At 31.5% G+C, this 13,429-nt stretch overlaps 2 pseudogenes; both read left to right on the top strand.

Moving 5' to 3' along the window:
• The first annotated feature begins 615 nt into the window (after positions 1–615).
• On the top strand, positions 616–2,078 carry LOC146884781 (serine/threonine-protein phosphatase 7 long form homolog; annotated as a pseudogene).
• Positions 2,079–10,118: 8,040 nt separating this feature from the next.
• LOC114190347 (calvin cycle protein CP12-2, chloroplastic pseudogene) lies at positions 10,119–10,773 on the top strand (annotated as a pseudogene).
• Positions 10,774–13,429: the final 2,656 nt, after the last annotated feature.

Raw genomic sequence — 13,429 nt, 5'->3', positions numbered from 1 at the left:
TTATCCCATCACTAAGACCACAAATAAAATTGTCAAAGACATTCACTTTACTTCATTATCCACCTTTTTTTGCAACTGGGGAACTATTGTCTAGTTAATTTATCTTTTCATGAATAAAATTTATTGGTATTCACGAATTTTTTTATCTTTGAACCCGAATTCTGAAAAGATGTGTGCACCGTGTAGTCACCTTCATACAAGCTTTAATCACCATCATGCTGTGCAAATAACATGTAAGATTAAGTCTGAAAAGGTCTTTGCACATGACAGATTGTCAGATTCACATTAATGACCATTGACATGACAATGCACCAACCTCAATCTAAGGGATGTCATTCCTTTGAATAATCCAACAGCTCAGTTTTCCCTCATGAAGTATTGCATTGTCTATAAATGTTTAATGTTGTTGTTCTCAATTTTTACTATCAACAGAAACCTACAAAGAGTGAAAAAAATGTTGTTATGGAGACAACAAGAGCATAGGGCTACATACATTTCTTCTCGGGTATGTCAACTTTATTTCTTATCAACACACCTAATTTTTTATGTAATCACACCTTTTACTTCTTTGTTTAGGACACGGAAGGGAGCATTGTGTCGTCTTACTGTCACTCCATGCCTGAACCACATCCAAGTATTGTGCCTATAATACAAGAAGCAGGGTTTGGCGGTGTGGCTAAATTGCGACATCTAAAGGTTGACCATGATTTAGTGACTGCCTTGGTAGAAAGGTGGAGGCCTGAAACACACACATTTCATTTTCCAACTGGAGAATGCTCCATAACCTTGCAAGATGTCTCACTTCAATTGGGTCTTCCTGTCGATGGACCCCCTATCATTGGTCCAACTATGTTGGATTAGAACGAGATGTGTGATACCTTATTAGGTATAACAACAGTTAAGGGAGAATCGATTGTCGGTTCTATGATCAAACTAAAATGGTTAAGGGATAATTTGTTGCCTATAGATGACAATTCCAGTATTGAGGTCATTCATGCACATGCTAGAGCTTATATATTAGGACTTATTGGAGGGGTTTTAATACCCGATAAGACTGGGAATAAAGTACATTTAATGTACTTGAACTATTTGACTAATCTTCGAAGAACCAAGAGATATAGTTGGGGATCAGCGTGTTTGGCTGTCTTGTATAGGGAGATGTGCAGAGCAACAGATGCACATGCGAGGACTATGAGTGGATGTGCTTCGTTGTTACAATCTTGGGCATGGTTTCAAATGCCCTTTATTGCACCCATTTCAAGAGTTCCACCAACTTTCCCGCTAGTTTGCAAATGGAGCGGCGGTCGAGTAATGAACTACATAAATGTCCCCCACAGTGATTTAGTTGGATATCGGGCAAGGATAGATCACATGTAACAAAATCAGGTAACATTTACCATTTCTATATTGATAAATGGTTCTAAATGAATGACTAACATTTTCAATTATTGTTGTAGTTTATTTGGGTTCCTTAATTGGGTTTGGGCTCTATTATTGATGTTGAAGCATATCGGGACCAAACAATATGGACGTCATGCACAACTTTAATTTGTTTTGCCATTGTGGAGTGGCACCAATCAGATAGGGTGAAGTTACAATTTCGGCTATCACAAGAGATCCCCGAGGAACCCAACAACCTTGATCATCTACATATTTTAGACATGAGGGGGAGACAAGATGAGAACTGGGTTACTAGACATGCGCAATGGATAGAGGTTTGGAATAACCAGCGTGACCTAACGTTGAATGGATTACCGATGCTTGGGCCACTTCAACACACAATTGAGTACATGTCATGGTACATTTCAAACTCATTTTTGTATTTGTCAGTTCCACAAATGTTAAATGATCCTAGAATGCATCGTGCATCGACATTGGCAAATGTCCCTCCACCACGACAAACTAGGCATGACTTCAACACTCCACCTCTACCACCAGGTATGGATGGAGCAAGGAATTCAATTTCTTCAAATTCAGAACTAGGCATACAATGTATGTTTGCAACTTATGATGAAACACCACCTTCTGCACAACACAACCCTGGTTGCATACATATCCCCAAAGTCCAAATTTCATAGAAGGATTGGATCAGCCTCAACAAGACTCAATTTACTACGTCCATAATCCATATGCAGAAGCATCATCATCTGCTGCACATGATGGTCATTAACCTGAGGAGGAACACGAACCACAACCTTCACACGTAGAATAACCTATACCTGAAGTGCGTAGGAGGAACCCCACCAGAAACAGGCGTCGACCACGGTGTGGAACTGGACACCACTATAGTGATTAAAAGGGCAAAGATGTACTTTAATATTTTATTACATATGAAATAGGTCGTGTTTATGTGTTTGTAAGAGTTTATCATGTTTAACAAAATTTTGAAGATTAGTAATGGAAAAACTTAATCATTCCAAATGCTTCATTGCTAAATAGCGAACAACAATTTGCTTTAGATAAACTCAACAAATTCAATGATCTTAAAGACCAATGTTAAAACATACAAAAAAAAAACTAAATAGGTACAAAGTTGTCACACTTCTCAACTTTATTATATTACTCTTCTAAAAGGTAATACATACTTCAATTGGGATAACGTGCCAATTTAGAAATTTACTCTCACTACTATAAAAGTTGTCGCATCTTTGAAAGAAATGGCCTCACTTGCACCTTGTAATTATGACAAGACTTGTCAACTTTATTGGGAGGTGCCAAAGCTGATTTATTATATCACTATTGTAAAATATGACAAATACTTCAATTAGGATAACGTGTCAATTAAGAAATTTAATTTGACCACTGTAAAAGCTGATGCATATTTGAAATAAATGGCCTTACTTGCACGTTCTAATTATGACAAAAATTGTCAACTTTATTGGGATGTGCCAAGGTTGATATTTAATTCAGAAATTTATTCTCACCCTGCAATTTGGACAAGACTTGTCAATGCTATCGGGATAGTGTGCAAATAAAGATACATAATTTGACCACTTGAAAAGCTGACAGATATTTCAACACATGTGCACTTTATTGGGATACCAAGTCATGTAAGTCTTATTTGAATCCATAGCAAGACTGATAACTACTTGCCTTATAAATATATTTTATATTTATTTATGTCAATTATGGTACTTATAATGTCTTTCATTAAATTAATATAATTTTTGTTGAATTATACTTTATAAATTTCAATTCAAATACACAAATATTACTAAAACAAAATTTCAAGTTACAAGAAAACAAGAAAAATAATTAATTTCAACCAAATTTTTAGTCCAAATTATAACTTTATATTTAAACGTAATACCTACTATAAATTCTAATAATAAATTTAACATTATTTATTTGAATAAAAAAATATAAATTTTATCAATAAAAATCTTATAAACAAATCAAAGTATAAAAATATAAAGAAAAAGTGAATTCGTACTTCCACCATATTTTTTAATTTTAAATATTTAATAAACATATATATATATATATATATATATATATATATATATATATATATATATATATATATATATATATATATATATATATATATATATATATATATATATATATATATATATATATATATAATACCATCTCAAACATTATACAATTAATTGTTTTTAGTTCAGTTACCTCTATTATAATTCATAATTTTTTTTCTAAAATCACCATTATAAAAAAAAAGTTAATCAACAAAGTAAAAAAATTAAATTAAATTGACTTTTATATTTTTAAATTGCATATAAAATAACTTACTACACAATACAAAATCTATTTTTAAATCAACAAATTTAAAAAGAAAAAAATATTATTTATTATTATTTTTCTTTCAAATAATATCTAAAATAACTAAAAATACAATACCATATCTATTTCTCAAAATATATATATTTAACCTTTAATGTAAATTTTTTACAAAAAATAAAAGATAAAAAATAAATTTCATATCTATTTTATTAAAAAAAAATAAAAAAATAAAAAATTAATTCTAATTTATTTAAAAAAAAAACCAAGTTCAGAATTTGAATCCCTGGGGACCGAATTCTGACTTGGAATAAAAAAATAAATTAAACATAACAAGTTGGAATTCTGGGGCTCCCGGAAGACCGAATTCCCAACTAAGATAAAAAGCGTGTCATCCATGTAAAATTAAAGCACAGTGTGCTATTTATGTAAAAAAAAGTAAATAGTGCTATCTGGGAAAAAAATCAAATTATAATTATATACAATTCAAATTAGAATATCAAATAAAATTTGAGGAGAACCAAAACATTTATTAAATTTGCAAAAAAAATTTATTAAATTTGCAAACGTTAATCAAACTTAGTTGAAAAAATTTAAAAATATTTTTTAAAAAATATATAAAATAAAATCAAATATTTAAATTAAAATATATTTTAAATGTCTCTTTACTTCAAAATTTTTAAATTAAAATGATTCTCTTTTTTATATACTAATAGAAGTTATAATACATCAAAATCACACAAATAACAAATATTAAATTAATAATAATAAAATTTTAATATAGATCTTGTATCTTTCGAACTTCAATATATATTAGATGGTGATAAAAAAAATTAAATTTTTATATCGTAGTAAATAAAATTTATTTATATAATTATAGTGACAAAATTTTAGTATGATTGATAATGAGTTAGAAAATAAAAAATAATTCTATAAAATATATCAAAATAGTATTTGTAACGCCCCATTTAATTTAATGCGTAAAATTAAAGGAAACGTCACACAGAGATAGCAATGTAGCGTAGTCCTGGGGTTCTAAACACAACTCCTACAAAAACCGGGCACACCACAATGCCAAAGGAAAACTGAAAACCAATCTAACAAGAGTGTAAAGTAGAAATACATGAAACGATACATGGGCCTTAGCCCTAAAGAAAATATGAAGAGAACTCCAGCCCAGATGGCTAAGCAGCGGAATCACCATTCCCTTGTTGGCCACGAGAACCTCGCCCATCTGATCCCATCAATCAAATTGATGATCATCGCAAGAAAGAACAGCCACATACAATACAACCATACAGCAAAACGGGTAAGCTAGAGCCAATAACATATTCATCATACAGTCAATTATATTTTCACCATCCAACATTGATACCACAACCAAGCATGTTACGACCTTCCAAACAATACACTACGACACGACTCGACTCATCCGGATACGTATAACTTAGTCGGATTCAGCGGATGCTTGCAGTTGTGGTGGATACCCTTGTTCGACCCTGAGCTGCTCATCTCCGAGCTATGTGTTACAAGTGTTACGATGAATCAAATCTCCCTCACCACAAGGTTAGCCCTTAATGAATTTCAGGCTTCCTGCTACTCTCACCACAGGAGTTAGTCCGCTCTAAGTGAGACTAACTGGCCCCTTAGAGTGTCAGGATGCAGTCCTTACCTTGAATCCTTACTTAGTTATACAGATGAGGCACCACCATGGACACCCACTAACAGGGGCCATGGAATTACGTCCCGACCACTGAAGCGCAACCCTGAAAGTCTCACCTAGAGACCCCAAGGAATTATGCACTAACACAGATCGACCTCATTCACATAACCAAAATAATAATTACCACGCATAGATATACATCACTCGTACCAACCTTTAAAGCCAACGCCTTTCATGATCCAGGCCCCACTCATTCCAACACCTCATAGTTTATCCATGTAAATAAGATCCAACTCATCATGTTATCATGCCACTTTAATAATATCCGTCTCATTTAATTCACATGCCAATTCTCATACCAACCCATGATCTACAATTCATGAATCATGCCAAATATACTTCATGCTCCATTATATACATATCACTCATCATACAATCATACTCAACCAAAACATATCATTTAGGAACCAACAGACATCCAAACACAGCACTGTCTCGCCCAGCACCTCGCTCAGGCTTAGGGGTCTCGCTCAGGCGAGACAGTCTCGCTCAGGCGAGTTCCCCCTCCGCCTAGGCGAGGGCATAAGATCAGGAGCATGAGCAACGCGGGATCTCGCTTAGGCGAGACCCCTCTCTCCTGGGCGAGTTGCCTGCTCACTCAAAATTTTGAGCGGGTCGCCTGAGCGACCTCTCGCGCAACTGGCTTGGGCGAATCCCTGTTTGTCTCGCCTAGGCGAGACTGGCTCGCTTGGACGAGATTAACAGGTCTCGCCACTGTTTCACCTGCAACAACCACATTTTTTTTGAACCACCAAGCATATAAAGCATTCAATCACACCAAATCGAAGGATTTATCCATAAAATCAGTAACTAACTCAAGAACAGCCAAAACAACACCAAAAGACTGGAACCCTAACTTCCCGTACCTGGAAGTCAAGTTAGCGGGACGCTCCGACACGCACACAGGAAGTCAAACTGCCCTTAGGATGGTCAGCAGCTGGAACGAATGGTAAAACAGAAGAAAGGAGGCGGGTTATTACTAAACCCTAACGATAACAGCAAACATAGACCATGAAAATAGAAGCATGAGCCAAGGGGTGACTTACGTGAGTAGGAACTAAGTTTGAGCTTGAATGAAGTGGACCTTAGGGCAAACCCTAGTAGAGCGTTCTGTGAGGGTAGTGAGGAATGACGGCTGGTTTCTGAAAGAGTGAAAGTGAGTGTGGGATTAGGGCAACATAGTAAGATCTTATATGCTGGGCCAACCCTTAGGCCCACTTACAAGGGCAGCCCCTTTAGTTTAGGACAAAAATAAAAAGGGGGCCTTACAATATTCTACATGATAAAAATAAACAAAAAAAAATATTAAAAATTATCAAATGTGTGTTTTAGAAACAATTTGAGAGACTATTAAATGAAATCGCATAAAGGAAAACAAACGTATAACTAAGAGTTTGGTAAGATGAAAAATATTTTAGAGATCTAAAAAAACTTTTTAAATATCAACATAATCAATAATTGAGAAAGACAAATATTTTTTTAGCGAAACAAAAAATTTCTTCGAAACAAAAATTAATAGTAATAGAGAAAAAAGAATAATTTTTTTATATTACATAGTAAATAAGGTTTATGCTATTAAACACTTTAATTGAAAGTGTGAAAGATTCTCATGTGAAAGAAAAATAATAAGTAAAAAATTCAAATGTTAGACATAAAAAATATTTAATTAATATACATCATTTGAACATAATTGCATAAAGGTCATGATAAGATGAAAAATATATTGAAGATTCATGATAAACCAAATAATTAGAAAAAGAAATAGAAAGTGCGTACTAATATATATATATATATATATATATATATATATATATATATATATATATAAGATTACTTAATTAATTGTGAATATTTTAACAATTTAAGTGGGGATAGAGATATGGCGGGGACGTGTATTATAGTATGGGGACGGGGGACAAATATGTACATCTCCATACCCAATTGAAAAAGTCGGGAATTTTTCATACCTATATTCCGTCAATGCGGAGATTTCCCATTAAAATGAGAACGGATTCAAACAATACCCACAAACACGAGTTTACTTGTCATCTCTACTTGACATTGTCCTGCCATGTGAAAAACCAAAATTTAAAAAGTAAAATAAAAAGAATTATTAATTAACATGTGCTATGTTAACAACGTTGTAATTTTTTTAGGAAATAAACTAGTTTAGTTAATTTTTTAAAAATTAATTATTCAATTGAAATAAAACACTAACCAAAGACTGAATTGAATTTTTTTAACCAAGGATCAAACATAATTAAATCTTTAAATATTTAAAATATTTTTTGTGAGCAAAAAGAATATATTTAAAAATATCAAAACATTTTGGAGTACTCAAACTTGAATACATATATGTATCAAAGAAACAAAGAAACACACAAGAGACTTAAAGAGATTGAGAGACCTCCAAAAAATACTATGTTCCAACAAAAATAACATATATCGCATTTGAATATTATATATATATATATATATATATATATATATATATATATATATATATATTAAAAAATATATAACTTTTGTTAAATGTTATATTGTCTAATGTCTTTCAATTAATTGTTTTAGTTCAACTTACATAAATTATATATAGACAACATTTTATATTAATATGATATTATTAAATATCTCGTTTATATACGCTTTGACTCGATAATTATAATGATATAAAATTCTAATATAATGGTTTTATGAAATTCTAATATAGTAGATTGGAAGTAAAGTTGTATAGAGTGAGACACAGAAAAAGTCGCGTCTTCACATGTTTTAAGGAGTGTGTGTAATATAACAATATTTGATATTTTTTATTAGATTATATTCTTTTCAAATATCATATTGATAGTTGTTTAAATATAAATCATATTTATAAAAGATTGTGGTAATATAAAATTATTTAAGGTTAAATATGTTTTAAGTTTATGAGTTTTGAAATAAAATTAGAATTTGTTTTTATTTAAAAATTTGTATAGATCATAATTCCTAAACTTATGATATAGTCTTTTTAATTCAATTATGTTAAATATGTTTAACATGTTAAACACATTCTTTTAACATATATTAAAGCAGTTAAAGCAAAGAATAACTCAAATACTAACAATAAATACTTTTGATACGTTAAAAATATTTATCGTAATTAGATTAAAAGGATCATATTCATTTAATTTTTAAATTTAAAAAATAAAATATATCAAAGTTTGAAATATCTAAAATTTATAATTTCACGTTAAGTTCAAAACTAAAAACATATTTAATCCAATTATTTAATATTTAATATATACAGATAAAATTAACACGTAATATATACTTTTCAGAATATGCTAAAACGTAAATATTTTAATTAATTAATTATTATTTTATAGCTTTAACATAAACAATTATAATGATATAAATCTATAATTCAACGTTTAAGTGGAAAAAATTATAAAAGTATTAACAAAAATATTTAATAAAAGTTATAGGAATTTGATGGTTCTCTATATATTCAAAACTTAGATATCTATAACAATATATAAAGGAGATTCCCTTTTTTGTGTCCACTTTTTAAAATACCGATTTTACCCTTTAAATATAATAATTTATTAAATTTTTAAAAATTGATCGTTACTTTTACAAACTTTTTATAAAATCATATGTCTCTGCTTCTTCTCTTCTTCTTTATTTATTAATGGTTATTCTTTTATCAGTTCTAATATATTTTACTTTATTTTTAATAAATATAATTTTAATATATATTAACTTAATAACATTATAATATTACGTATATTTAAAAAATATACACACAAAATATATACATAGACGCGATAGCGCCTGTGTTACGCTAGTAATAATAAAATATATCAGGTGGCGTGTAGAGGAAGGTTTATGTGCCTTTTTTTTTTTCAAACCGACAAGTATGTAATTTATACATATCAGTTGAGTTATATTATTGGTTAAATAGCTCAAATATATATTCAAAGATTGTATTTTCTTTTTCAAGTCAAAGTAACTTGCGAGTTATTTATTTCATTCTAAGACGACAATCTCATAGATAATCTGCAACATGCATTCCAGCTTAGAGAATTTACTAAAATTGGTTAATTAACATTCAATATATTTTTTTAAAAATAAAAAATTTATGAATTTATAAAATATGTGATGAAATAAAAAAAATCAAGATACACGTGTATGATTGTTTTTAGATAATAATGGTTGATAATAATACTCTAAACGTATAAAAGGAAATAAAAAGGAGTTCACATTTGGAAGAAACACGCAATAGATAGGCAACGTTTTGTAAGTATTTTGTTTGTCATATTTTGCGGCAACTATCACAACATCTGGTTGGCTATAATACGAGATCGTCAATGATATTTTGGCGTCCAAACATAAACCCTTTGAGGAGCACCAAAATATCAAGATTTTAGTTTCCAAAATTCTAGAACCTCCTTATCAAAAGAAACCAAACCAAACGCAACTAAGGTTCCAAAAAACTAGAGAAATTAGCAATGTCTGTGCATGTGTTTCTCTTGACAAATCAAAATATCGGTTGTGCTAAAAAACAAAGAGAGGTTGAGTGTTGGAGGTGGAAGGAAACAAGTGGTTCTGAGAAGATAAGTAATATGCGTACACATATTCAGCACCGTTGGTTATATATATCTAACTAAATCGCTGCTATACCCTCACAAAACCTCTTCATTGCAACACTTTGTTTCAGCTAAGAAAAGAGGAACTAAACGATGGCAACAATAGCCGGTGGTGTGAGTCTTTCAAGCCCAACCAGAGTATTTGCTAATGTCAAGGGATCAGACTCTGCGCCAAAAGCCCAGGCAATTAGGTTCCCTCTCTTCAGGCCCACACATAAGTGGCCCGGTTTGGTTGGGGTGGGGAAGGCCCGGCCCATTCGCGCAACGCCGGAAAAGATAGCGGATAAGGTGGAGGAGAGCATAAAGATCGCGGAGGAGACCTGCGCGGGAGGCGCGACGGACGCGGAATGCGCGGCGGCTTGGGATGAGGTGGAGGAGCTGAGCGCGGAGGCGAGCCACGCCAGACAGAAGGAGAAGGAGTCTGACCCGCTGGAGAACTACTGCAAGGAAAACCCTGAGACCGAAGAATGCCGCACTTATGATAATTAAGTTATCTTCTGTTACATGTTTCAATGAATCCCTTGTATTAATTAATTCTTATTTATAAATTATAGGAATAATTCAAACTATGCCACTCTTTTGAAGTGGTTTCTCCTTGCTGTTGTATCCATATTTGTGTTGTGGCGCAAATCTCAGCACTTCAACGTAAATAATACAAATGGTTGCATGCTTTTAGGTTCTCTTTTTGGTTGTTCCATTCAAGTACACCAGAACGTTTTAATAGACTTCTCACATGAATAGCTGGAATTTTGAATTTGTTTATATCGTTACAAGAAATCTGTTAATTATCGACGGACTAATACCGACATATTAAAAATCGTCGGTAAGTATTATTTAGCACCAGATTTAGTGATGAATCTTAAGCGGGAAAAATATCAATGAATATTTTCGTTGGTAATAACACAAAAGACATTTGGTGACGGATTTATCCATCGGTAATACCACAAGGGGCATTTGGCGACGAATTTATTGGTTGGTAAGGTGACCAGACAATTGCCGACAGTTGACCGACAGATTAATCCGTCGGTAAGTTCGCGAATTAAACTTAAAAAAATCATATTAAACACATTCCCCCATTGCAAAACTCGTCAGTTCTTCTCCTCCAAACACATCACCGAAGTCGCTGCTACTATTGTCGCTCACTGCTGTTGCCACTGCCGCTGTCGTGCCACTCCCAATCGTTGTCGTTGGCCTGAGTTCGACTTCTCGTTCGGATCTGTTTTGATGTCTATAGAGAAGCAGAGTAAGGGTTTTGTTGTTCGAGGAATCATCCAACCTTTTAATTAATCCTTACCAATCATTTTTGTGCTGATAGTTGCTTCCATTTATGTGGTGAGAGGAATTCGAAGTGGGCTTCCGCGTGAGTGGGGGGTTTCTGCGGAGAAGGGGTTGTTGTGGAAGGAGGGTGTTGTGTTTGGTGTTGCTCCGGCCGTTGAGGCGCTCTGGCCGTGGGGGGAACGTACTGGCTTTGGTACTGTTGGGCTGTCGTGGAGGTAACACCTATTTTCCTTTAATTTTTCTTCCTACTGCAGTGCATCTGAATTGAATGTGATAGGGCATGTTGCTGCTGTGATTTAAAGCTTAATTTTGTCCAAAGTATCTTGCTTTGATTGTAGTATCATCAATATGTGATTGTGGTATGCATGCTACTGCAAATTAAATTATGTTGCCATTTCCTATGTTAGTAATTGTGCAGCTCTTAAAGTATAGTGTTTGGAGAAAATTAACACACATTATTTGGTCGTTGTGTCAAGTCCAATATATGGGGGTTGAATCCTAATTGTAGAATTGTACAATATTTTAACCTTAAAGTACAATGCTAATTTCATAATACTGCTTGTGGAACGATGACAACAACACCACTAATTGCTTAATTGGTGTAGTGTAAATTTTGGGACAGCCTTTATCATCTTATTATGGCAGAAAATAAATAAATAAAGAGGAACATATAGAGTGCGTTTTGAACTAAAAAATAAATAAATAAAGAGGAGAAGACAGATGATGATATAGTAGAAAACTTGAGAAAAGAAAAAATTGAGAAAAAAATAGTAAGAGAAGAAAGTGTGGCATTGTATCACCAATTCCGACATCCTATACACTCTCAATCAATGGCAGTTGTTTCATTGTCTATTTCTTGTTATTTGTCTTGAAAGCCATAAATATCAACAAATGTCATTAATCATCCCACCATTGGTTACTCTTCTTTGACCTTGTTGAATTTCACTGAAGTTATTTGTCTCACTAATAAAAAAAAATGTAATTAAGCCACCAAAATTCGTCACTAAAATAATTCAGTCGTAAATTATCACTGAAATAGTCATCAAATTATAATGGTTACAAATTAATCATTGAAATCGTGACCAAATGGATGTATATTAATATTTATTGTTATAACGACCAAAATAGCAATCAAATACATTTAGTCTCTAAATATAATGTTTTCAGACATCGATTCAATGACTAAAATAAATATTATCTTATAAAATATATTTAATATGATAATTAGTTATCAATTTTTTTCAGTTATAAAATATTAGTTAATATGTAATATTTTAGCCACTGTTTTAACGACAAAAATAAATATTATCTTAAAAAATATAATTTAGTAATTAGTCACTAAATATTTTTTATTACTAAAACATTATTTGATATGCAATGTTTTAGTCATCGATTTAGCAATCAAAATAAATATTATCTTATAAAATATATTTAATATGATAATTTGTCACCGAATATATTTGGTCACTAAAACATTATTTAATATGTAATGTGTTAACTAGCGATTTAATCATCGAAAGAAATATTATCTTATTAAATATATTTGATATAGTAATTAGTCGTCGAATATTTTTTGTCGCTAAAACATAATTTAATATGTAACGTTTTATTCAGTGATTTATCAACCGAAATAAATATTATTTTATAAAAATATATTTAATATGATAATTAGCCACAAATATTTTTGGTCGTTAAAACGTTATTTAATTTTTTAACATTAAATTCTCTCTTATCTAGTTTCCTATTTTGCTCTTGTTTATTTTGGTCAAATTCAATTCCCTTCATTTTTGCATTGTCCCTCTCTTTCCTGATTTCACTTTATTTTTTTCATTTCAATTTTTGAATTTAAAATAACTTTGGCCTTTCATTCCATATTTACATGGTCATCCTCATTTCAAAACCCTCTCAATTGTCGTTCCAGCGGTGGAACTTACATATGACAGGGGAGCCATGGCTCCCGTTTTTCTTAATATATATATATATATATATATATATATATATATATATATATATATATATATATATATATATATATATATATATATATATTATTTATATA

Source organism: Vigna unguiculata, chromosome 7 (genome assembly GCF_037176805.1).
Source record: "Vigna unguiculata cultivar grain cowpea cultivar isolate G323 ecotype 2 chromosome 7, ASM3717680v1, whole genome shotgun sequence".
NCBI lineage: Eukaryota > Viridiplantae > Streptophyta > Magnoliopsida > Fabales > Fabaceae > Vigna > Vigna unguiculata.
Note: the sequence above shows the minus strand (reverse complement) of the source record. Positions and strands in the feature narration are given on the sequence as shown.